At 43.2% G+C, this 27,648-nt stretch overlaps 1 protein-coding gene across 1 annotated transcript in view; it reads left to right on the forward strand.

The window, feature by feature from the left end:
* Positions 1–27,648, forward strand: part of PFDN1 (prefoldin subunit 1) — a 68,625-nt gene that overhangs the window by 16,156 nt on the left and 24,821 nt on the right. The window lies entirely within an intron of this gene.

Here is a 27,648-nt window from a genome sequence, read left to right on the forward strand (position 1 = left end):
GGGGAAACGATAAGGAGGGAGAGTATACTTCCTCAAGTAACTAGAAGCCAACAAACGGAAAAAAGGAAGTATGCCAAAGCGTAACTCAGTACAATATTATTGTCTGTACCACAATACAATTATCAATATATCTACATTGAGTTTACAATGATCTACAGCAGTTCAAAATACATGCATAGAGAGAGAATAAATTTCAATATAGTAAAGTTCTCTCAAAATTGACTTATAGCGCCCGAAGGTATACAGTTCCAAAGGAGCTGGTTGGAGACATCCAAGGTTGCAAAGTTTGCAAAAAACGGGTGGCAAAGCAGGTGGCAACGAGCTACACCGGTCTCATTCCTTCGGCTCGTTTCAGAAGTGGTCCTTCGTCAGGCCACAGTTTTCCTACAATTCATATTAGAAGATGTCAATATCAAACCATTCAGGAGTATCCCGGTGGTTTCATATCTCCAGCCATACTTACTATTTCATCAGGCGAAATTCATGTAGAGAGTCAACCATCAGACAATATCAAATGCTGAAATCAGGTGACCAGGGCACGCACTTCATCAAATAAATACAAAAGCTCAAGGCTAATTGACAATTAACATTACATTATTTCATTTAAAGGGACTTGACTACCAGATCTATTGCACTTTTCCCGAACCCATTTCAATATTCCATTAATCTCAGCAAGGCCAACATGAATTGCACATCAACCCACAATCAGGAACTGAACCAATAAATACATTGCACTTTTTCCAGAACCATTTCTATATTCAACTATCTCACACGCAACCAATATAGATTATGCAACAGGGTGGCTCTCAAAAAATCCGTGGGAGAGTAGCCTTTCGACCGATTACATCACCAAACTACACGAACTCACTGCATTTAAAGAGGTATATCTGATGAATATATTGCACTTTCCTCATTGCACATTCCCCATTGCGAGGTAGAAAACCAAAAATAATTTCAGCCGGAGGGAAACAATTAGGTGGGAGGGGGGGAGGGAAAAAAACCCAAATTTAAAGAAACACCGAATAATCAATGTCATTATTCAAACCCTCTGGTATCATGGTGTGTAATTTAAAAATCCACCTGATTTCAGCCTGTAGGAGAAGGCGTTTGTTAAAACCAGTTCTCTTTACCACCTCCAAGACAGAGTACCTAAAAGTTCTATCAGTTCCATGTCTATTCCGCAGATGTTGATAAAGGGGCGTATCTTCACTCTGGTTTCTGACCCTCGATATATGTTCCTGTATGCGTAAACGCACTGGGCGGCTGGTACAGCCTACATATAGTAATGGGCAACTGCATTGCAAGAGATACACTACATTATTAGTGCTACATGTGGAGAAGTCTCTAGGAGTTATAGGGTGCCGTAGGCTGGGGAGTGTCATCTTCCTGAGGTCTACGCAGAAGGCACACACACTACAATGCCCGCATGGAAAGTGTCCAAGCGGTAAATTATTTTGTTTCATCGGACTCAAAAGATCTGAATGTACTAAGAGGTCCTTTAAACTCTTAATCCGACGGTATCCTATTTTGGGCGGAGTTGCACAGCCTGGAATATCTAAAAGGACCCGCCAGTATTTTTTGATAATTCCCACTATCGATTCGGCCAGGGGAGAGTGGTCAATTGCCCAGGTGATACCCGTTCTCTCTGTATCGCGTTGCCTATAGGAAAGCAATTGTGAGCGGAGCGATCGATCTGCTCTTTGTTTGGCCCGGGAAATCACCCAAGATGGGTATCCCCGCGCCATAAAATCGTTTGCCATTCTACTAGCTTCTTCCTGATAATGACATTGAAAAGAAGCATTTCTTTTGATACGCAAGAATTGCCCCACCGGGATGTTCTTTTTGAGAACTGTTCGGTGGTAGGAGTTATACTGTAGATAGGCTGCCCTGTCTGTGGGTTTCTTAAAGGGCCTCACTCCTAATGACGTGGCTGACCTCTTAAACACCACAACATCCAGGAAAGGGATGCTATCCCCACTGCCCTGATGTGTGAATCGTATATTTTCATCCAAGTTATTCAGCCATTCTACAAAACTCTCCACTGCTGCAGGAGTGCGCATTATGCAAAAAATGTCATCTATGTATCTCTTTATGCAAATGATCTGTTCCAAAAATGGATTAATCTCCGGGTCATATAGGTACTTGTTTTCCAGAGACGCCATAAATAAAATTGCAATACTTGGGGCCGCGGGGCACCCCATCGCGACCCCTTTAATTTGAAAGAAAAATTGGTTCTCAAATCTAAAGTAGTTCTTTTCAGTTATGAGGTCCAAAAAATCCAAAAGAAAACTGGTCGGGGGAAAGAGGGTGGACCGCATATTTAATGTCCCTTCTATTACTGTCCTTGCCTCACAATGGGGAATGGAAGTGTAAAGTGACTGCACATCTAATGTTAGCAGGTAAGCCTCTGGTGGAACTTCCATATCCTCTATTAATTTAATGAAATCGGTGGTATCCTTTATAAAAGACTTAACTGTTGTCACGAAGGGTTGTAGGAAGCTATCCAAATAGATCGCCAGCGGTTCGAGAACCGAGTTGCACGCAGAAATAATCGGGCGTCCGGGGGGAGGACGCCCGGGTTTATGAATTTTGGGCAGGCAATAGAAGACCGGCACCCGTGGGTCTTGGTTAAATAAAGCCTGATGTAACGATTGGGATATAACATTATTAGCCAATGCATTATCCAGTAATATTTTAATAATTCTTTGGATCTCAATCGTAGGATCGTGATCGATCGGGGTATAATACTCCCGGTCTGAAAGTTGTCGTAGGACCTCCTGTCGGTAGTCCTCTCTATCCAACAGGACAATCCCTCCCCCTTTGTCTGCCGGTTTTATGATAATTCCCTCGTCTTTTTGTAAAGATTGTAAAGCTGTCCACTCAAGTCTAGTCAAGTTCTGCCGCGTTCTTTCAGGCTGGCTCTCCACCTTTGCTACCTCCTTAAGTACTAGTCTCTCAAATGTCTCTAGTTGGGTATCTGTCACTTGTGGGGTAAAGGTGGATCTACTCTTCAACCCAACACATGAGGAGCCCAAGGGAGTGTTGCCAAAAAACTTTTTTAATTTTAACTGTCGAAAAAGTTTATACAAATCAATCCTAGTATTAAGAGCATTATATCTAGGACGAGGAACGAAGCCCAATCCTTTGTTCAAAACCTGCACTTCCAAAACCGTGAGTGGCCGACTGGATAAATTAAAGACTATGTTCTGAATCTGCCTCTGCGCGGGAGGCGGCCCCTCGCTAAAAAAGCGCGTCTTGAGGACTGATTAGGTATCGTTCGGTTTCTAAGGGTCCGTCCCTCGTCACTCGATTGGTCTGTATCTGAGGGATCAGTGGTATCAAAATCAGTCGTTCCTGGGACCGAAGGGGCCCAAGTAACACGTTTTTTAGGGGTCCGTTCCTTCCAATTATAAATGTTCCCATTGGAATAGTCATGTCTGTCCCTATTAAGTTTCTTTAGCTTCAAATCCTTGAGCTTAGTTTCACATTCCTTTATAAGTCTCCCTATTTCATTAGATCTAGCCTTGAACTCCTCCTCAGAAAATTTAGTTTTAAGTTCAGTCTCTACCTGCTCGATATTCAATCCCACTTCATCTTTCTCTTGTGCGATACGCTCAATTAACAATAACATGAGATCAAACGAGCACTTATTCAAAATTTGAGCCCACTTTTTCTTAAAGGGCTCGTCATTGGTATACATCCCTGGTGGTTTATGTAATCGTAAACCTCTTGGGATGATATTTTCTTTACTATATTCTATCAGGGAGGAAGCATGGAGGGTCAGTTTGGTAAATTTAGTGCGTTGTTCCAAGTACAAGTCCCAATCTTGGGAAGGTGTGACCCCTCGTCCTTCTGAAAGAGAAGGAAGCATAGACAAAATTCTCTCTCGTTCATCAGTAGAAAAGGCAAAAATGTCTCTATATTCCATCAAGTTCTCCCGGCAACGCAAGGTGGGGAAACGATAAGGAGGGAGAGTATACTTCCTCAAGTAACTAGAAGCCAACAAACGGAAAAAAGGAAGTATGCCAAAGCGTAACTCAGTACAATATTATTGTCTGTACCACAATACAATTATCAATATATCTACATTGAGTTTACAATGATCTACAGCAGTTCAAAATACATGCATAGAGAGAGAATAAATTTCAATATAGTAAAGTTCTCTCAAAATTGACTTATAGCGCCCGAAGGTATACAGTTCCAAAGGAGCTGGTTGGAGACATCCAAGGTTGCAAAGTTTGCAAAAAACGGGTGGCAAAGCAGGTGGCAACGAGCTACACCGGTCTCATTCCTTCGGCTCGTTTCAGAAGTGGTCCTTCGTCAGGCCACAGTTTTCCTACAATTCATATTAGAAGATGTCAATATCAAACCATTCAGGAGTATCCCGGTGGTTTCATATCTCCAGCCATACTTACTATTTCATCAGGCGAAATTCATGTAGAGAGTCAACCATCAGACAATATCAAATGCTGAAATCAGGTGACCAGGGCACGCACTTCATCAAATAAATACAAAAGCTCAAGGCTAATTGACAATTAACATTACATTATTTCATTTAAAGGGACTTGACTACCAGATCTATTGCACTTTTCCCGAACCCATTTCAATATTCCATTAATCTCAGCAAGGCCAACATGAATTGCACATCAACCCACAATCAGGAACTGAACCAATAAATACATTGCACTTTTTCCAGAACCATTTCTATATTCAACTATCTCACACGCAACCAATATAGATTATGCAACAGGGTGGCTCTCAAAAAATCCGTGGGAGAGTAGCCTTTCGACCGATTACATCACCAAACTACACGAACTCACTGCATTTAAAGAGGTATATCTGATGAATATATTGCACTTTCCTCATTGCACATTCCCCATTGCGAGGTAGAAAACCAAAAATAATTTCAGCCGGAGGGAAACAATTAGGTGGGAGGGGGGGAGGGAAAAAAACCCAAATTTAAAGAAACACCGAATAATCAATGTCATTATTCAAACCCTCTGGTATCATGGTGTGTAATTTAAAAATCCACCTGATTTCAGCCTGTAGGAGAAGGCGTTTGTTAAAACCAGTTCTCTTTACCACCTCCAAGACAGAGTACCTAAAAGTTCTATCAGTTCCATGTCTATTCCGCAGATGTTGATAAAGGGGCGTATCTTCACTCTGGTTTCTGACCCTCGATATATGTTCCTGTATGCGTAAACGCACTGGGCGGCTGGTACAGCCTACATATAGTAATGGGCAACTGCATTGCAAGAGATACACTACATTATTAGTGCTACATGTGGAGAAGTCTCTAGGAGTTATAGGGTGCCGTAGGCTGGGGAGTGTCATCTTCCTGAGGTCTACGCAGAAGGCACACACACTACAATGCCCGCATGGAAAGTGTCCAAGCGGTAAATTATTTTGTTTCATCGGACTCAAAAGATCTGAATGTACTAAGAGGTCCTTTAAACTCTTAATCCGACGGTATCCTATTTTGGGCGGAGTTGCACAGCCTGGAATATCTAAAAGGACCCGCCAGTATTTTTTGATAATTCCCACTATCGATTCGGCCAGGGGAGAGTGGTCAATTGCCCAGGTGATACCCGTTCTCTCTGTATCGCGTTGCCTATAGGAAAGCAATTGTGAGCGGAGCGATCGATCTGCTCTTTGTTTGGCCCGGGAAATCACCCAAGATGGGTATCCCCGCGCCATAAAATCGTTTGCCATTCTACTAGCTTCTTCCTGATAATGACATTGAAAAGAAGCATTTCTTTTGATACGCAAGAATTGCCCCACCGGGATGTTCTTTTTGAGAACTGTTCGGTGGTAGGAGTTATACTGTAGATAGGCTGCCCTGTCTGTGGGTTTCTTAAAGGGCCTCACTCCTAATGACGTGGCTGACCTCTTAAACACCACAACATCCAGGAAAGGGATGCTATCCCCACTGCCCTGATGTGTGAATCGTATATTTTCATCCAAGTTATTCAGCCATTCTACAAAACTCTCCACTGCTGCAGGAGTGCGCATTATGCAAAAAATGTCATCTATGTATCTCTTTATGCAAATGATCTGTTCCAAAAATGGATTAATCTCCGGGTCATATAGGTACTTGTTTTCCAGAGACGCCATAAATAAAATTGCAATACTTGGGGCCGCGGGGCACCCCATCGCGACCCCTTTAATTTGAAAGAAAAATTGGTTCTCAAATCTAAAGTAGTTCTTTTCAGTTATGAGGTCCAAAAAATCCAAAAGAAAACTGGTCGGGGGAAAGAGGGTGGACCGCATATTTAATGTCCCTTCTATTACTGTCCTTGCCTCACAATGGGGAATGGAAGTGTAAAGTGACTGCACATCTAATGTTAGCAGGTAAGCCTCTGGTGGAACTTCCATATCCTCTATTAATTTAATGAAATCGGTGGTATCCTTTATAAAAGACTTAACTGTTGTCACGAAGGGTTGTAGGAAGCTATCCAAATAGATCGCCAGCGGTTCGAGAACCGAGTTGCACGCAGAAATAATCGGGCGTCCGGGGGGAGGACGCCCGGGTTTATGAATTTTGGGCAGGCAATAGAAGACCGGCACCCGTGGGTCTTGGTTAAATAAAGCCTGATGTAACGATTGGGATATAACATTATTAGCCAATGCATTATCCAGTAATATTTTAATAATTCTTTGGATCTCAATCGTAGGATCGTGATCGATCGGGGTATAATACTCCCGGTCTGAAAGTTGTCGTAGGACCTCCTGTCGGTAGTCCTCTCTATCCAACAGGACAATCCCTCCCCCTTTGTCTGCCGGTTTTATGATAATTCCCTCGTCTTTTTGTAAAGATTGTAAAGCTGTCCACTCAAGTCTAGTCAAGTTCTGCCGCGTTCTTTCAGGCTGGCTCTCCACCTTTGCTACCTCCTTAAGTACTAGTCTCTCAAATGTCTCTAGTTGGGTATCTGTCACTTGTGGGGTAAAGGTGGATCTACTCTTCAACCCAACACATGAGGAGCCCAAGGGAGTGTTGCCAAAAAACTTTTTTAATTTTAACTGTCGAAAAAGTTTATACAAATCAATCCTAGTATTAAGAGCATTATATCTAGGACGAGGAACGAAGCCCAATCCTTTGTTCAAAACCTGCACTTCCAAAACCGTGAGTGGCCGACTGGATAAATTAAAGACTATGTTCTGAATCTGCCTCTGCGCGGGAGGCGGCCCCTCGCTAAAAAAGCGCGTCTTGAGGACTGATTAGGTATCGTTCGGTTTCTAAGGGTCCGTCCCTCGTCACTCGATTGGTCTGTATCTGAGGGATCAGTGGTATCAAAATCAGTCGTTCCTGGGACCGAAGGGGCCCAAGTAACACGTTTTTTAGGGGTCCGTTCCTTCCAATTATAAATGTTCCCATTGGAATAGTCATGTCTGTCCCTATTAAGTTTCTTTAGCTTCAAATCCTTGAGCTTAGTTTCACATTCCTTTATAAGTCTCCCTATTTCATTAGATCTAGCCTTGAACTCCTCCTCAGAAAATTTAGTTTTAAGTTCAGTCTCTACCTGCTCGATATTCAATCCCACTTCATCTTTCTCTTGTGCGATACGCTCAATTAACAATAACATGAGATCAAACGAGCACTTATTCAAAATTTGAGCCCACTTTTTCTTAAAGGGCTCGTCATTGGTATACATCCCTGGTGGTTTATGTAATCGTAAACCTCTTGGGATGATATTTTCTTTACTATATTCTATCAGGGAGGAAGCATGGAGGGTCAGTTTGGTAAATTTAGTGCGTTGTTCCAAGTACAAGTCCCAATCTTGGGAAGGTGTGACCCCTCGTCCTTCTGAAAGAGAAGGAAGCATAGACAAAATTCTCTCTCGTTCATCAGTAGAAAAGGCAAAAATGTCTCTATATTCCATCAAGTTCTCCCGGCAACGCAAGGTGGGGAAACGATAAGGAGGGAGAGTATACTTCCTCAAGTAACTAGAAGCCAACAAACGGAAAAAAGGAAGTATGCCAAAGCGTAACTCAGTACAATATTATTGTCTGTACCACAATACAATTATCAATATATCTACATTGAGTTTACAATGATCTACAGCAGTTCAAAATACATGCATAGAGAGAGAATAAATTTCAATATAGTAAAGTTCTCTCAAAATTGACTTATAGCGCCCGAAGGTATACAGTTCCAAAGGAGCTGGTTGGAGACATCCAAGGTTGCAAAGTTTGCAAAAAACGGGTGGCAAAGCAGGTGGCAACGAGCTACACCGGTCTCATTCCTTCGGCTCGTTTCAGAAGTGGTCCTTCGTCAGGCCACAGTTTTCCTACAATTCATATTAGAAGATGTCAATATCAAACCATTCAGGAGTATCCCGGTGGTTTCATATCTCCAGCCATACTTACTATTTCATCAGGCGAAATTCATGTAGAGAGTCAACCATCAGACAATATCAAATGCTGAAATCAGGTGACCAGGGCACGCACTTCATCAAATAAATACAAAAGCTCAAGGCTAATTGACAATTAACATTACATTATTTCATTTAAAGGGACTTGACTACCAGATCTATTGCACTTTTCCCGAACCCATTTCAATATTCCATTAATCTCAGCAAGGCCAACATGAATTGCACATCAACCCACAATCAGGAACTGAACCAATAAATACATTGCACTTTTTCCAGAACCATTTCTATATTCAACTATCTCACACGCAACCAATATAGATTATGCAACAGGGTGGCTCTCAAAAAATCCGTGGGAGAGTAGCCTTTCGACCGATTACATCACCAAACTACACGAACTCACTGCATTTAAAGAGGTATATCTGATGAATATATTGCACTTTCCTCATTGCACATTCCCCATTGCGAGGTAGAAAACCAAAAATAATTTCAGCCGGAGGGAAACAATTAGGTGGGAGGGGGGGAGGGAAAAAAACCCAAATTTAAAGAAACACCGAATAATCAATGTCATTATTCAAACCCTCTGGTATCATGGTGTGTAATTTAAAAATCCACCTGATTTCAGCCTGTAGGAGAAGGCGTTTGTTAAAACCAGTTCTCTTTACCACCTCCAAGACAGAGTACCTAAAAGTTCTATCAGTTCCATGTCTATTCCGCAGATGTTGATAAAGGGGCGTATCTTCACTCTGGTTTCTGACCCTCGATATATGTTCCTGTATGCGTAAACGCACTGGGCGGCTGGTACAGCCTACATATAGTAATGGGCAACTGCATTGCAAGAGATACACTACATTATTAGTGCTACATGTGGAGAAGTCTCTAGGAGTTATAGGGTGCCGTAGGCTGGGGAGTGTCATCTTCCTGAGGTCTACGCAGAAGGCACACACACTACAATGCCCGCATGGAAAGTGTCCAAGCGGTAAATTATTTTGTTTCATCGGACTCAAAAGATCTGAATGTACTAAGAGGTCCTTTAAACTCTTAATCCGACGGTATCCTATTTTGGGCGGAGTTGCACAGCCTGGAATATCTAAAAGGACCCGCCAGTATTTTTTGATAATTCCCACTATCGATTCGGCCAGGGGAGAGTGGTCAATTGCCCAGGTGATACCCGTTCTCTCTGTATCGCGTTGCCTATAGGAAAGCAATTGTGAGCGGAGCGATCGATCTGCTCTTTGTTTGGCCCGGGAAATCACCCAAGATGGGTATCCCCGCGCCATAAAATCGTTTGCCATTCTACTAGCTTCTTCCTGATAATGACATTGAAAAGAAGCATTTCTTTTGATACGCAAGAATTGCCCCACCGGGATGTTCTTTTTGAGAACTGTTCGGTGGTAGGAGTTATACTGTAGATAGGCTGCCCTGTCTGTGGGTTTCTTAAAGGGCCTCACTCCTAATGACGTGGCTGACCTCTTAAACACCACAACATCCAGGAAAGGGATGCTATCCCCACTGCCCTGATGTGTGAATCGTATATTTTCATCCAAGTTATTCAGCCATTCTACAAAACTCTCCACTGCTGCAGGAGTGCGCATTATGCAAAAAATGTCATCTATGTATCTCTTTATGCAAATGATCTGTTCCAAAAATGGATTAATCTCCGGGTCATATAGGTACTTGTTTTCCAGAGACGCCATAAATAAAATTGCAATACTTGGGGCCGCGGGGCACCCCATCGCGACCCCTTTAATTTGAAAGAAAAATTGGTTCTCAAATCTAAAGTAGTTCTTTTCAGTTATGAGGTCCAAAAAATCCAAAAGAAAACTGGTCGGGGGAAAGAGGGTGGACCGCATATTTAATGTCCCTTCTATTACTGTCCTTGCCTCACAATGGGGAATGGAAGTGTAAAGTGACTGCACATCTAATGTTAGCAGGTAAGCCTCTGGTGGAACTTCCATATCCTCTATTAATTTAATGAAATCGGTGGTATCCTTTATAAAAGACTTAACTGTTGTCACGAAGGGTTGTAGGAAGCTATCCAAATAGATCGCCAGCGGTTCGAGAACCGAGTTGCACGCAGAAATAATCGGGCGTCCGGGGGGAGGACGCCCGGGTTTATGAATTTTGGGCAGGCAATAGAAGACCGGCACCCGTGGGTCTTGGTTAAATAAAGCCTGATGTAACGATTGGGATATAACATTATTAGCCAATGCATTATCCAGTAATATTTTAATAATTCTTTGGATCTCAATCGTAGGATCGTGATCGATCGGGGTATAATACTCCCGGTCTGAAAGTTGTCGTAGGACCTCCTGTCGGTAGTCCTCTCTATCCAACAGGACAATCCCTCCCCCTTTGTCTGCCGGTTTTATGATAATTCCCTCGTCTTTTTGTAAAGATTGTAAAGCTGTCCACTCAAGTCTAGTCAAGTTCTGCCGCGTTCTTTCAGGCTGGCTCTCCACCTTTGCTACCTCCTTAAGTACTAGTCTCTCAAATGTCTCTAGTTGGGTATCTGTCACTTGTGGGGTAAAGGTGGATCTACTCTTCAACCCAACACATGAGGAGCCCAAGGGAGTGTTGCCAAAAAACTTTTTTAATTTTAACTGTCGAAAAAGTTTATACAAATCAATCCTAGTATTAAGAGCATTATATCTAGGACGAGGAACGAAGCCCAATCCTTTGTTCAAAACCTGCACTTCCAAAACCGTGAGTGGCCGACTGGATAAATTAAAGACTATGTCCTCCCACCTAATTGTTTCCCTCCGGCTGAAATTATTTTTGGTTTTCTACCTCGCAATGGGGAATGTGCAATGAGGAAAGTGCAATATATTCATCAGATATACCTCTTTAAATGCAGTGAGTTCGTGTAGTTTGGTGATGTAATCGGTCGAAAGGCTACTCTCCCACGGATTTTTTGAGAGCCACCCTGTTGCATAATCTATATTGGTTGCGTGTGAGATAGTTGAATATAGAAATGGTTCTGGAAAAAGTGCAATGTATTTATTGGTTCAGTTCCTGATTGTGGGTTGATGTGCAATTCATGTTGGCCTTGCTGAGATTAATGGAATATTGAAATGGGTTCGGGAAAAGTGCAATAGATCTGGTAGTCAAGTCCCTTTAAATGAAATAATGTAATGTTAATTGTCAATTAGCCTTGAGCTTTTGTATTTATTTGATGAAGTGCGTGCCCTGGTCACCTGATTTCAGCATTTGATATTGTCTGATGGTTGACTCTCTACATGAATTTCGCCTGATGAAATAGTAAGTATGGCTGGAGATATGAAACCACCGGGATACTCCTGAATGGTTTGATATTGACATCTTCTAATATGAATTGTAGGAAAACTGTGGCCTGACGAAGGACCACTTCTGAAACGAGCCGAAGGAATGAGACCGGTGTAGCTCGTTGCCACCTGCTTTGCCACCCGTTTTTTGCAAACTTTGCAACCTTGGATGTCTCCAACCAGCTCCTTTGGAACTGTATACCTTCGGGCGCTATAAGTCAATTTTGAGAGAACTTTACTATATTGAAATTTATTCTCTCTCTATGCATGTATTTTGAACTGCTGTAGATCATTGTAAACTCAATGTAGATATATTGATAATTGTATTGTGGTACAGACAATAATATTGTACTGAGTTACGCTTTGGCATACTTCCTTTTTTCCGTTTGTTGGCTTCTGGGGACGACAGTCAGGCTGGGCCCCAGTGACGGAGCAACACATAATTCATCTCCTTGTGCCACGGCTGGAATTTTAGTACCAGGTCATGTGATCTATATTCCTACTGTGTGGCAGACTGTAGATCAGCTCCCTAGATAACCAAACAGTTCAGACCAGGAAGTTTTCATTTCAGTTTTGACCTCTGAAGACCAAAATTGTCCTGAGCTTTACACCATGTGGATTATTTCCTAAACCCTGATGAGTTCTATTAATGATCCACATGCTCAAACGGTGTAAAAGGAAACGTCCTCAGCTATTCAGACAAGGAATTGTGCATTTTAAACTTTCATCATAGTTCTGAAAGTAATATGTTGATGTCATTTCACAAATAGCTTAAGCAGCGAAACTAGACATTGGGGTGTGTGCGCGCGCGTGAGCTAAAGTGTCTCAGGCTACGTAAACGGGCCTTTCAAAAGAATATGAACTAACCAAATGAAAATGTCCTGGCAAGATGCCAGGAGTCTGGACTATCTTCTGAGCAACAGATACAGGTTGCTTACAGTGTACACCCGTTCACGATCCCTACTGTGTGTTGCTGGCTTTCCTTGTATGAAGCCCAAAATAACTATCGAGGGAGAAACAGTATCAGCCACCTCAGGCTTCCTTGGACTGAGGAGTTAAGCGTGGCCTGGAAATTTTGTATAGTGTATGTATTATGAATGATTATCTTATGTAGGTACATTTATGCATAAATAAATGTTGTACAGTTGTTCTAGAGACAATGCTTTGGGACGAATAATGTTTATGCCGAAGCAGAGACCTGAGGCCTCAGAAGGGCAAACGTGGCTGAGAGCCTCAGGTAGCTCAGTGCATGAGAAGGAAGACTATATTCAAGAGTAATGATTTTTTATTTAATTAATGCATCTGTTAGCAGAGTTGCATACTGTGCAGGAGTATGTGTGTGTGAGGGCCTGCATGGCAGAGTGCATGCATGGAGAGAAATGGACTTCTCTTCAGAGCCTTGGTTAAGTTTTAGAAAAGAAATGGGAATCCATTTATTGGAGGAACTCCATTTAGGATAGGAAAGGGGAAATATAGGTCTCTTTCTAGCTGTCTAGTTTAAAGGTGCCGGTGGATGCCTGGGTGGCTTGTCCTGCACCCATGGTGGCAAGAAGGTGAAGAAAGAGATAATGAAGTGGTGCCTGAAGGAGGAAGTCCCCAAGAATACAATCTGCACTTCAAAGGATAGCATCAGGATAGTAGAAAGCAAGGGTGGACAGACCCCCCCCCCGCCACTTCCCTCCCTCTCTCTTTGGCTGTCCCCCTGTGAAACCTGAGAAAGGGACAGCATAACAGTCCTCCTTAAAATATCTCTGTCCCATCTTTTCACCAAACTTTCTCTTTAGGGAAGTTTGCAAAAATGAGTACAATCCAGAATGCCAGTGAACCAGGTTTAAAATCCATCCTTCCTGTTGTATCACATTATCAACGCGGTAGCTTCAGATTATTTTAAAGAGGCAAGCCTCGATTTGGGTGTTAAGGCCTGCTTTACCTTCCCCTGCCCTTACTTGGTGGTAGGTAAAGGTAAAGGTAGTCCCCTGTGCAAGCGCCGAGTCATTACTGACCCATGGGGGGACGTCGCATCACGACTTGGTGGCACATTACCTGAGCTGTGGCAATTCAAGGAATTCCTGGCGTGGGCAGACTTTTGCTGCTTTGAATGCAGTTGTGCTAGCCAGTAATACTATAGCGGGGGGCGGGGGGGGGGGGAAGCAAAGATGCTTTATTCTCATAGTACTTTGTCTGCAAAAACTGAAATAGATTCATATCTTGTTTTTGAGCTGCTTTCCATCTGGAGTCCAGGTCAAAGCTTTGCATGCAAATCATGGTGAGCTACTAAAAGCTTACCCAGGAGCTCCGTTGAAGGGAATGACTTGCCACCTGGAAGCCCCTCTGCTGCTGGTGAAGTAATTTTTCTTTGCTGTCATCCTTGTCAAAGAACAGGCATTCATATGAGCCGAGTGTTGACAAAACCGGTCGATGTCTCAGCTGGAAGTTCCCCAGTCCGTCAGGAAACCACCCCAATCCCTCCGTCTCCTGGGTGGAGTGTCAACCTGATCCCCCAGCCCTGCAGAGACTAGAAGCAACACATGACCTAAAAGACACCCTGTGAGCACACCCCATAGTGACTGTTGGCTCTCTACTCTGCACACTGCCCCCCAAAGGGTTGATACCTGACAGCTTCTGACCCCTGAGAGTTGGAGTCTAGGGTGACCGTGCCCTCCCGCGTCCTTTCTGGAGTGGGCTTTGGGTGTGTCTCAGTCGCGGGAGAGAAGGGGGCTTACATCGTACCCAAAGCCCTCCTTCGCCTGCCTAGCTCTTCTTTCCGAGTTGCGGGAGAGAAGTCTAGCTGATCCTCCTCAGCTTGCCCTGCTACCTTTTAAAGAAGATGCAGGCGGCAGGCCAGCCTTGGGCTCTCCCAGTGCCGTAATGGAGGGGATGGAACTACATCAGGCCTGTGGTGTCTCCACTGGAGGCTTGTCTAGCTGCTGTGGGCTTCAAAGGGCCAGGGGAATGTCAGGTGTGGCATTAATATTGGCGTGCTGGTGGGGGCAGCTTGTCCGGCTGGCTCTGAGAGGCAAGTAGCTGCACCTCCACCGCTGCCGCCTGCCCAGCCTTGTCCCCGCCCCTCCTGATTGGGGCTTGATCCTAGGGAGAACCAGCAGTGTCCCCGCGAGTCAGAAGGTGACACGAGCCTGCTAGACACCCCCGGAGGAGCTGGTGAGGGTGGGAGAGGCGCTTCTGATCCCAGGCAGTGCCCCTTTGGGTGTTGCCTCTGGAGCGATTTGCCACCTGCGGCAGGCCCAAGGGAAATGAAAACACTCTTCGTGGTGGCACTGCCTCACCCCAGAGAAACTGAACGTGGCTCCAGTTTTGCCTTGTGGCCTCAGTGATGGAGGAGATTGAGTGGCACTTGCTGACGAAGACCTTCAGGGGCTCCTCCTTTTCAGCCTCCACATTTTGCTTGTTTTTCTTTACCCTCTTCAAATACAGCATCAACATTTTCTTTGTCCTCTTTGAAAGACAAGAGGTGGTGGAACCCAGTGGGTTGCCCTCGGGGAAAATGGTCACATGGCTGGTGGCCCCGCCCCCTGATCTCCAGACAGAGGGGAGTTGAGATTGCCCTCCGCGCCGCTCCGGCGCGGGGGGCAATCTCAACTCCCCTCTGTCTGGAGATCAGGGGGCGGGGCCACCAGCCATGTGACCATTTTCAAGAGGTTCCGGAACTCCTTTCCACTGCGTTCCAGCTGAAAAAAAGCCCTGCTGGGCTCTATTCTTGAGGTGGGTTTCTGGAAAAAACAATCAAACTGAACTTTTTTCAAAGCCCTGATTTGTTTAGGATCTGGTGTAATATTTAGTAAAGAAAACTTAAAGGGTATTATCATGTTAATTTTACATGCTCTATAACAGCGCCATCGTAAGCAGGTGGCAAGCCCTTTGATGTCGTTGGGCTTAGAAAGGGGTTACTGCTTAGGATGGTATTGTTTGTCAAAATAGCCCAAACTAGTTTAACTGAAATAAATAATCAGGGGGAAAATCTAACAAAACGTACTTAATATGGATTCAATGTTGTTATATTGGAAATTGTTTTCATTGTAAATAGTTGAAGGCCTGCAGCTTCATAGTATAGACTTTTATTACATAGTTTGCATTTTACGAAAGCGAATTAAGGCCCTGAAAACTGCTAGCATACTAATTTTGGCACACCCAAAGAGCTGTGCATATGTTGTTCACTGAGCTGTAGAATTTAACTTTGGCTGAAGGCGTCTTCAGTTTCATTGCAAGTGCCTAGAGACTGCTCAGGTTCAGAATTCCTTGACTCACGTTCTGTTTCACTGGAGTATGATTCTCCCGGCAGTGAGTTGATGGGCAGTAGATTTAGAATGGACAAAAGGAGATATCTAATTAATTAATTAATTAATTTTTATTTTAGCCTGCCTTTCTCACTGAGGCTCAAGGCGGATTATGCAGGAATTTGGAGAAAAGAACAAGTCCAATGCAGAAATGAAACTTAGCAGAAATACAACATAGGCCAAGTCAAGTCAAATTTGTTGTACATGGCCATTGACCTTTACAATTAAAACATATTGGGGGACATTAAAAAATTTAAAACATATCTACAAATTGTAATACCTCTTTACTCAAAAGTAATTGTTATATCTGTACCCCTACATCCATGCCATTGTTCTATGTGTTGAACCATTGCTAATGCTGTACCTTGATTTCATTTTGCAAATGCTCTAACCATCACTTTTGTTTCTCTAGCAGCCTGAGAACACAGCTGTGTTATCTCTTTTCTTTGAAGCTCACAGAAGTGACCTTGTACTATCTGAAATGTTACAGTTTACTCTCATGCATTCCCAGGTCATTTCCCGCGCAAACCTGTGGTCTAGGTGGGAGGGGGGAAATGAGTGGGTATTTAGAGTTGTACTTTCCTCAAGTTTCTATTCCTATCAAGGAAGTGTGTACTGCTTAGATGCTTTCTTGCCTCTGAGTACTTCTATGGACATATATATGGAAATGATTGGATTTCTGAATAACACCATTTAACCAAGAGCTTGGATTTCTTGTTGCAATGGTACAGAGACCTGTCTACCATATCCTGTCATCCATAGCCTGTCATTAATACTTCTTTACTCAATGAGTGATTAAATTGTGGAATTCGCTGCCAGTGGATGCTGTGATGGCCATGAGCATTGATAGTTTTAAAAGGGGATTAAACATATTCAAGGAGGATGGATCCATCAGTGGCTACTAGCCATTGTGACTAAAGAACATGAAGAAGTTTTTCCTGACATCCAGCCAGTATCTTCCCTCCTGTAGTTTAAACCCATTGTTTTGAATCCTATCCTCTGTTGCGAACAGTAACAGCTCCCTCCCCTCCCCTAAGTGACAGCCTTTTAAGAACTTAAAGAGAGCAATCTTGTCTCACCTCAACCTCCTCTTCCCCAAACTGAACATTCCCAGATCCCTCCGTCTTTCCTTGTAGGGCTCAGTCTCCAGGCCCTTGATCATCCTGTGGTTCCTCTTCTTTGCACCAATTCCAATTTGTCCACATCCTTTTTCGAGTGAAGCCTCCAGAACTGCACACAATACTCTAAGTGGGGCCTGAACCAACACGGTATATGGTGGGACAGCGACATCGTGTGATTTCGATGTTACGCCTTTGTTAATATACCCCAAGATTGCATTTGCTTTTTTTGCTGCTGCATCACACTGACTGCTCATATTTAGCTTCCCATCCATCCGTATCCCAAGATCTTATTCACACACACTGCTACCCAGAAATGTATCCCTCAGCCACTATGCATGCTTTGGATTTTTGTTACCCAGATGGAGAACCTGGCGCTTATCCATGTTAAATTGCATCTTATTCAAGGACCACTGTTTTGATTAAGCATGGCTCTTCTGACATCCTTATATAGACTTCTCCAATTGAAAATTGCTCAGTTTGAGATTAGATTCTGTGGGTCTTTCTATCTGAGTAGATGGTGTACAAACTTGAGTCTCTCTCTTGCCCCAAGCTGAATCAGACCGTTAGTCCATCAAGGTCATATTGTCTGCTATGATTGACAAGGGCTCTCAAGGGTCTCAGGTGGAGGTCTTTCACATCACCTCCTATTACCTGGTCCTTTTAACTGGAGAATGCCAGAAGTTGAACCTGGGACCTTCTTCATGCCAAGCAGGTGCTCTAACACTGAGCCACAGCCCCTGTTGCAGCTCCCATGGACAGGAGTATTTGATCCAAGTTTGTAACTCGAGTTCCTTCGTTTGTAATGTAAAACTCTACATTTTAAATACATTACAACTCCATGTTAATTTTCACACAGGCCGCATATCACAGAAATGCTGGCTACTGGTCTGCCATCCAACCCCTTACCTCCAAGGAAAGCTAACATGCCTCTCCTATACTCCTCTACAGAGAACAATGGAGAAAAAGGGATGCCTGAACAATGAATAAGTTGTCCTGACTTTGAACAAATTGGTCTGTGCTAGCCGACTGTCAGAACTGGCTTTATGGTTTGGAAGTTCTTGAGGAGGGACAGGGCGTTCTTGTGCCTGGCTGTCGCTTGGGCTTGGCCTTCCTTCGATCGCAGAGGGTTAGTCCCAGAGCATGTGAAGAAACTGTACCAAATGGTGCATCTGAGCAGATCCTCTTCCCACTAACAGGAGTAGAATTTCCACAAACCATTGACTCATGGAAACACTCGCTGGTCTCTATGAAAATGGTTTCAATTCCTTTTAAAGTTTGTTGGACGTTAATTTTGTCGGGTGTGTTTTAGATCTTGGATTCTGCGAAAAGGTTATGCATGTATTGCACTAAGACAGCAAAATCTGTGTTAAGACCAGCAGAATTTTGTGGCTTGCATAAATTATGTGAACTAAGCAAATCTGTATATGTTTGTTTGCTCTGCTTCATTCTGCCTGTGCTAATTATGTGGAGGGGCAAAGATATTACTTGGTGTTTTCTGGCTCTTGAGATTTCATCAGGCATTGTCACACAATTTCAACCCTAATTGTGCAGCCTAAAGGCTATGCAGCATTCCCCCTCCACCCTCCCAAATGAAACCTGAGCTTCATAGGACATGAAAGTCCATACAGGCAGGCTGTTTTCCTGGATTATAAAGGACCTCGGTTACTTATCTTGTTTCTTGTTCTTCTGTAAACACAGTTTATTTCCTCCTCTTGCATTTTGCTGTGGCTTTCATGGGCTGCCTTGAACTGTTCACAGTACTGAAAGTGTGGCCTCGCGCATGATTTAGAAAGGACAGTTTTTTATTCTTTGATTGCTTAATCCGTTTTTGGAAAGCAGATTTTGAAATGGACCGTTTGATTTTAGTGCATCCAGTTTTTATGTTTTATGCTTCTAAATCTGTCTGGTCTGCGGTACTCATACGCTATTGGATTTCTGTTCCAGCCACATGAGATTGACTTCCATGTCAGTGTGTATAGGACTGCGGCCAATTTATACGCACCTTTTGTTCCATGTGCTAAGACCATGTCAAGCTAGATTGCTTGAGAATATTAGTACTCGTAAATGTTCTTTAAAGTTTGGGCCAGTCAGTGTTTAAGGCAGAGGTCCCCAATCTTTTGGAATTCTGTTACAAGTTAGTGGGCACAACCACTGAAATCTCTGCCATGGGAGATAGAGACAACCACAAAATGTCAGCAAGTGAAGTTATGCACAACTCTTAACTCGTCAACATTTCAGGCAAAAGCTCTGCTTGATAGGACTTCTTTTAAAATTAACAGTGTTTAAAAACATTTTCTTGTTTACACGCAGCTTACCTTCAGACACGCAGTGCTGTTGCCAAAGAAATGTTTTTAAAAATCAGCAAACCAATCTTATTTCCAATGGCCAGTCAGAAGCCTTGCTGGGCAACAACGCTACCTGGCCCCACCCGCTTTCTAAAAACTCGAGGCAGGGCCCATGGCATCCGCAGGCACCACACTGGGGACCTCTGGTTTAGGTATCTGCCCATCGTGGCTTTCGCAAGCCACAGTCCATATGGCTCATAAAATTTGCAATCTATTTAAAGATTGTGTGACAGAAGAATGAGATACTTAGGTGTTTGTTTTTCTGTTACCACATTGATTAGACCCGTATTTTGGCTAGCAAATTGTGTGTGTGTGTGTGTGTGTGTGTGTGTGTGTGAGAGAGAGAGAGAGAGAGAGAGAGAGAGAGAGAGAGAGAGAGAGAGAGTGTATGTGATAAATTCAGGGTTTTTTTTCAGCTGGAATGCGGTGGAACGGCGTTCCAGAACCTCTTAAAAATGATCTCATGGCTGGTGGCCCCGCCCCCTGATCTCCAGACAGAGGGGCGTTGAGATCTCTGTCTGGAGATCAGGGGGCGGGGCCACCAGCCATGTGATCATTTTTGCCAAGGGCAACCCACTGAGTTCTACCACTTCTTTTCCCAGAAAAAAAGCCCTGGATAAATTTAACCTGTCTTTGTTTTTTACTCTGATTTTGTACACGGCTGGAAATACAGGTAGAAGAAGAGTAACATACTGTCATAACCAACTCATGGGGACCCCATCCATGGGGTGTTCGAGGCAAGCGTTGAGCCGAGGTGGTTTGCCATTGCCCTCCTTCACATCAGAACTCCAGTCTTGCTTGGTGGTCTCCCATTCAAATACTAACTATGGCTGACCCTGCTTAGCTTCCCAAGCTCTCCTGAGCTAAGCTGGGCTATTCGGGCTGCTATATACAGATCACAGGAATGAATATGCGACCGTTAGGTGATTAAACAGTCACAGAGCACTAAGGCTGCACATACGTGCAAAACATGGCTTATGACACGGTAACACATGTGTATGGAGACTTAATAGAAAACCAAGCTTTTGGGGTTCCTAGGAGATGATGAATGGAGACAATAATGAACCAATATGAAGTTAAAACAAAATGCCAAGGGAAGGTAGCAGTGCGACTCCTCATCTTTCCTTTCAGAATATGGGCATGGTCCAGTTGAAAGGGAGCTTCTCGTAAGCCCAGCTCCAGCCACTCGCCTAAGCCCTTCCTCCCAGTCCTTTAGGAGTGCCTTTCAGCTCCCAGACTCATTTCCATTCATGAATTCTTTACAGTAAGTTTTTAAATTGACACTAAGTGAGGAAGAAAAAACTGGAACAAACAGCTGTCCTTGTCGGAAAGCTTGTTATCTAAAATCCTGTACCGACATACAGGGAAAGAGGAGGGGAAATAAGTAAAACCAGAATGTCACTTAGTGGCAAAATTTGTTAAACATGAGAAGCACAACTGCAGATGGAAATTGCACATGGATATTTTTCTTTTCTAAATGGTTTCAGATGATACAACAAGTAAAAACAGGAAGGGAAAGCCAGGGAGAAGAGAGCTTAATATGCTTTTAAGGAAGGAAGGAACAACATGACCCATACAGGAGGGGCAAGAGAGCGTATTTTGTGCAGTAAAAAGGCTGTTTGGAAACCACTCGGCTTTGCTCACTTGAACAGGACCTTTTGCAAGTGCCACATTGCACGTGGTCAAACACAACACCTGCCCATACAACATGTGCCTTCTCTGTGGTGGCCCCCACTTCATGGAATGGTCTACCTGAGGAGGTTAGGAAAGCTCCTACTCTCATGGACTTTTGCAGACGATGCAAAATTGAATTATTCAAGAGGGCTTTTTTTACTCAGGTAGGAGGTCTGTAATGTCAGAAAGTGGTCTCGTAGAGATCCACCAGTAAAGGGATAGGGAGGGACCACATACTTTACTGCTATAGCTGTAAATATTGATGCACCGTAGACTCCGCTACTATTGCTGTAAGTATGATCCTACTGGGTAGTTTTTGTGTTGTTTAACGTCAGTCATAGAATTGCTTGTGCTCTGTTTTGGCATTTCCTCAGCTCTCTATTGGATTTCCGTGAGTTTTTTAAAATCTCTGCAACATTTGCAAGTATATACCCATTACATGTTTTATGAGATGTCTTTGATACAGACTATACTGACTCACAGTGTGTAATCCACCTTGAGTCTCAGTGAGAAAGGCGGATTATAAATAACATAAATAAATAAGACGGCAGTGGTAGAACATCCTGGGAACATACTGTGCCAGTTTGCAAGAACTTTGGTGTCTGCTAGTTTGGGCCCAATTCAATCAAAGTGCTCTTTAATGCCTTGCGTGGTCTGGAATTAAGATACTTGAGGGACCGTTCTCCTCTGCTCCATTGTATTTGTATTTGGTATTCTCCTCCTCCATTGTGTGGATGAATTTATTTATAGACAGTGAGCATGGGCAGGGATAGTGCTGTTCTTTTAGATGTACGAGTTTTAATGTTTGTACTCTACTATAGGTTTTAATGTTGTATTTTACTATGCTATTGGTTTTTAATGTTTGTATTTCATTTTAATATTGTGTTGTTGGTTTTAGTGTTTGTATTTTATATGTAAGTTGTAAACCGCCTCGAGCACCAGACACGGTGGAGAGGCAGTATACAAGTTGAACAAATGAATGAATGACTACAACAACCCTTTGTGAAAGGTTAGGCTGAGGGTGTGGGACTGGCCCAGACCAGCTTCCATGGCAGAGTGGGGATTCAAACCTGGGTCTTCCAGATCGTAGTTTGACACTTTTAACCACAGTGGCTGTCATGAACATCTTTACCAGAGATCTCGCTCTGTTGTCTAAAGTGTGATGAGCACAAGAGACAGGGCCTTTTTTGGAGTGGCACCTTGCATATTTAATTTCCACTTGTAGTGTTAAGTTTCACATGTCAGACCAAGACGTTTTTGTTGTCCTAGGCGTTTGGAAGAAGAGGGCCACATCAGTGCAGAGTCCAGGAAGAGAAGAAGAAAGTATAGTGGGAAAAATTTGTTATTTATAGTTACATTTATTTGTATTATTTATTTTATTTCACTTCATTCATATTCCACCTTTCTCTCCAATATGGACCCAAAGCAGCTGATATCATTCTCCCCTCCTTTTTTCTTCTCACAACAAACCTGTGAGGTAGGTTAGGCTGAGAGTATGTGACTGGCTCAAGGTCACCCAGCAAGCTTCCATGGCCGAGCAGGGAATCACACCAGAGTCACCCAGATACTAGTTGCCACTCTAGCCGTTACACCACACTGGCTCCCAGAGATTATAGAGTCTTATGGGTTTTGCATGCTGCTTTGACAGGGGATCTGTAAAGTGGCAATCTCTATGAGTTCCCACCACGATGAGATATTTTCCCACTATACCTTTCCTCCCCTTCTCTTCCTTTCCTAGGAATTTGGCAATAATCAGTGTTTTATGGTTAATTAGAATTTTAAGGAGACTTTTAAATCTCATTTTAATCACTGTTTTTAGTATTTCTATTGTGTAACTTATTTCTAATTATTGCCGTTGGTTTTCAGTGAATTGCTACTGAGTGGTTTTATATTTATTACTGATCTCATGGGCCGTTGGATGGAAGGTGGTGTAGAAATGGTTTAAATGAGCACAAACAAGTTTCTTTTACAGTAAGCAGTTATACCCTTCTAAGTCCATTGACTTCACCGTACTTAAAAGGACGTAATTGTGTTTGGGATTGCACTATTTGTAGTTAATTTTCACAGGCTGGAGCCCATATCCTGCCTCAAACCCTTTTTAAAAAGAAAGTCCTCCAATTTTTTTTTAAAAGTTTCTTCTCCTGTAAATACTGCTGGATAAGGTGGACTGTGTTTGGAAAAGTGTATGTCATGACCATTTGAGGACCTTTTTGTCATAGAAAAGCAGTGGCTAAAGGAGAAAACACGCAGTAGCTTTCCTGCCTCTTCTTCTTGGGTGCCTCAACGCTCTCGGGCTCATTCTGGTCCCCCATCTCCTCTCATTTTCATGCTGTTGTATTTTATTTATTTATAAAATCCCTAGGCGTTGTACAAAGTTAAAAATAAAACAGTCCCTGCTTACAGGCTTACAATTAAGTTTAGTATTCATGTATTCAAAATATTTTTATCCCTCTTTTTGGTCTCTCAAGATCCGCAATAACACATCAAAGCATCAACAAATCCATACAGTAAAACCCAATTGATACTGCAAAGCGCCAGGTGATTAAAGTGGATCAGCAGGTCGGGTGAACCCAAATGAGAAGAAAGCAGAAGACCAGCAGTAGCCAGCACAGTTAATTTGAACTCGAGTCAGTTTTCCCCAAATGCCCCCTAAGATGAACAAGGCAGGCCTCCCTGGGAAATTAATCCCGGGGTCTTTGTGCTGCCACCGAGAACTTCTGGTTTCCTACTGCACCTCTGGCAGGGCCTCAGCTGACACTTCAGGCGTGCAGGTCGGCATGCGTGGAAAGAGCACCCTTGAAGTCCCGGATCTCGGACTGTTTAGGGTTTCGGAACTCAGAACCAGCACTGTGAACTGGCCCCAGAAACCAGCTGAAGCCTGTATAGATTTTTTCAGGGCTTGTGCCATGATAGCGGCACTTTCCTGCAACTCACTTGGCCGCGTCCAGGCCTGGTCTGCTGGAAGAAGAGGCACAGAAGTGCGATTGTGATTCCAAGCTACGGAAGACTTCGGAGGAGTGTGAGTGTGTGGTTGCCGCCTGTAATAAGCGAGGCAGCAAAGCTTGCTTATGAACTGGGTAATTTGGTACTTAAGCAATACTGCTGTCAGTAATGTCATATCGTCATTCCTAGACTTTGGACAGAGCTCCAGCTATTTAAAATTTGTGGGGTTAAGAGAATATGGTTTGAGTTCTTCCCCGCTTCCACTGAGTTTCTTCCCTTTCCCTGGTTGCCGTTAACTACGATTATGTTGGCGCAAATAGTGTTTCATGCTAGGTCAATTCTGTTTTACCAGGATTTGTCAGTCAGCTTATTGGTTAAGGTGGGATGTGTTTTAACATTAGTCATGGTTCATGTCAGAATTAATAAACACTCAGCTGCAGTTAAAATTAGCATAAGAATGTGTGTGGGATTCACACATGAGAGGACAGGAAGGAATTGGGCTCAGGGTGCAGGATCTGGCCAGCCCTGTTCATCTTTTCAGCCTCTGCCTGTTCTGGGGCAAAAATTCAAGATGTGATCCTGGCCCCTGTGTTTCCTTGAGCGCTTGTTGTATAACAGGACACCAGAAAGAATCTTTGCCACAAATGTATGCCTTTAAAAGTGCTTGGCAGGGAAGATTTATTAAACTAATTTAATTTAGATGCTGGCATGCATGGCTGTATAAGATCTTTTAATTACGTAAATTCTTGAATGTTTTAAATAATTGCATATGAAGTACAAATTAGAGTTTTGTAACTGCTAGTCTCGGATCTTTTAAAACTTTGCCTTGCAAATATTACGATGGCGTAATCATTTAAAATCCAGCGGCCCTCTTCTTTTGCCAATGCCATGCTATCTTGAAATGTTATTTTAGAGCAGTTCCACCTTTTTAAGGTCTTAAAGTATGAACAGTGGTATAACTCTGCCGTCTAGTTAAGTGTCTAGCAATGCAAACAGCCCCATTTGGAAGCTGTGTGGCTATTTCTGTTTACTTAAGTAATGCAGTATGTTAGAACTGTAGATCAGCACCCCCCCCTCCCAAGTGCAACTAAAATGACTGTAATTCCAGGTATAATGCTGATGTGTTCTATCCAAAGAGCCAGTGAAGTGTTGCCTTTTTACTGCTGTTGCCTTTGACCGCTTCTTACCTCTGTGCTACAAACAGATTTGCCTGCTAAGGCACAGGGGAAGTGAAAAGTTTGCCAGCCTAGGAGTAGGTGTGCCACAGCAAAGGGGACACCATTTTGTGCTCTTTGTCTCTGTTCTGTGGCATCAGTGGCAGGGTCAGAAGTTATTTCACGACCCAGGTTCATCATCATTGTTTATTACGGTCATAAGACCAGCATGCAAGTTATACAAAGGGAAAATACCATTAAAAGATGTTTAAAAATCAGTTTAAGAGCTTTTGAAATGCAACTCCTGTAATTTAAGAATTAAAGCACAGAATTTAGCAACTTGACATGTAATCATGACATTTTTATCAGATAAAAACCAGCGTAGTCAGTGTAACACAGGTTAGAACTTTAGGTGGCAAACAGGGCATTGTAAGCAGAGTTACACTCTTCTGTGCCAGTTGAAGTCCTTAGAAGGGTATAATTTTGTTTAGGATGGCACTTTGAACCTGCCTGATGGTTGCAGTCTTTGAGGAGGCCCTGCTTTGGGTGTCCCTGCTGTCAGCCACTGGGTAGAGGACATCTACCAGAGCCAGTTTGGTGTAGTGGTTAAGAACGGCAGGACTCTAATCTGGAGAGCCAGGTTTGATTCCCCACTCCTCCTCTTGAAGCCAGCTGGGTGACCTTGGGTCAGTCACAGCTCTCTCTCAGCCCCACCCACCTCACAGGGTGATTGTCGTGAGGATAATAATAACACACTTTGTAAACCACTGAGTGGGTGTTGAGTTGTCCTGAAGAGTGGTACATTAATTGAATGTTGTTGTTATTAATGACTTCACTGGTGTAAGTAGATGGCAGTCAGAAGGATGAAAATGTCTTCGTTATAAGGAAATACAACAGGGTTGCACTTACCTGTAACTGTTGTTCATCCAGTGGGCTTCTGTGCAGGCACACGTCCCTCCCTCCTGCCCTGCTGTGAACTCTCTGGAACTTCATTTCGGAGTTGTCTTTAGCGGCGCATGGAGAGAACTGAGGAGGAGCTCCCCTCAGCCAAAGGGAAAGCGCCAAAGGGAGGAGGGGTGCTCTTGTCTTCTAGAAAGCTCTGGAAATCTTCTCTGTGGCTGGCCTGCGTGTGTGCAGTCCCAGTGTGTGCCTGCACAGAAGACCACTTGATGAATAACAGTTAACAGGTAAGTGCAACCCTGTTTTATTTCCTTATATTGAAGATATTTTCCTTCTTCTGACTGCCATCCAAAGCACACCGCATGATTCTTCAATAGAGCCATCTGTGTTATAGTTCTTTGAACAGGAACTCATGCCTAAGGATTTATATCAGGCGCTCTTAAATCTACCACAACTACTCAATGATGTAAAGAAAGAGATTGACGATGCTAGACTGTTACCAAGGAAGGCCCCCAACCTACTTGTTCTCACCTTCAGCAAAAAACACCCCAAAACATATTAATGGTCTACAGCTGATTCTGGAAACGGGCCGTTCTCTCTCACTCGTTTGAGGTGGTAGGCCTTTGCTTACTTACAGACAGCCCTCGGATTTGAGAGTTACGAGTGAAAATGAATTACCAAAGCAAAGAATCAGCTCTGGGGACTAGACCCAGTATTTGCTCATGCAGAATAGGACTTAATATTTATTTATTTTAAAACTGAATCTCACTTTGCATTTTTGGAAGTAGCTTAAGATAAACCTGCAATAACACTACAGAAGAGCAGACCGGTTTCAACTTTATAGCCATTAAAAAAATTATCTCACGTTTTCCAATCTAGAGTCCTTCAGAACAATCCAGTTTTTTAATCAACGGCTGCTTTTTTTAGCCAAGCAAGATGGTTTTGAACACTTACTGAAAAGATAAAAAGGGAGGGATTGGTCTGGACTTCTTCTGAAAGGCTGTTCAAGAAGGGTGGGCCATCATAGTGCGTATTGCTGTGCTCTTGTAGAAGTCGATCACACTTGGCAAATCATCAAAAAGCGTTCGTTAACTGATTATTGGAATCATCAGGTCCTTATTCACCTGCTTGTTCACAATCAGTTACAATGTCCTTCTGTAGTCACTGCAGGACAAGTGTGTCAGCCTCTACGTTAAAGAATAAATAGACACAAATTTGACAAAAATTGGCAATACTCAGAAATTTGTGGGAGAGCATTTCAGTCTGACAGAATGTACTATTACTGACATGGAAGGAAGGGGTTGGATCCAGACTAAATTTTGCATCAGTGGAATGGAACTTTCCTGCTTCTTTCCCACCGATCTCCATGGAATGGAGGGCCCTGAGGAATGACTGGGAGGTAGAGCAGGGTCTGAAGCTGGAATCGGCAGAAGATTTAGTCTGGATACAGCCCCTTCATTATTTAACAAAGGACGTTTAAAGGGACACTCCATAAGGAATGAACTGATTAGAATTTATCAGTTGGTTTAATTGTATGTATTAGGGCTTCAATGAAACTGTCATGTT

The sequence above is a fragment of the Eublepharis macularius genome, chromosome 7 (genome assembly GCF_028583425.1).
Source record: "Eublepharis macularius isolate TG4126 chromosome 7, MPM_Emac_v1.0, whole genome shotgun sequence".
Lineage (NCBI taxonomy): Eukaryota > Metazoa > Chordata > Lepidosauria > Squamata > Eublepharidae > Eublepharis > Eublepharis macularius.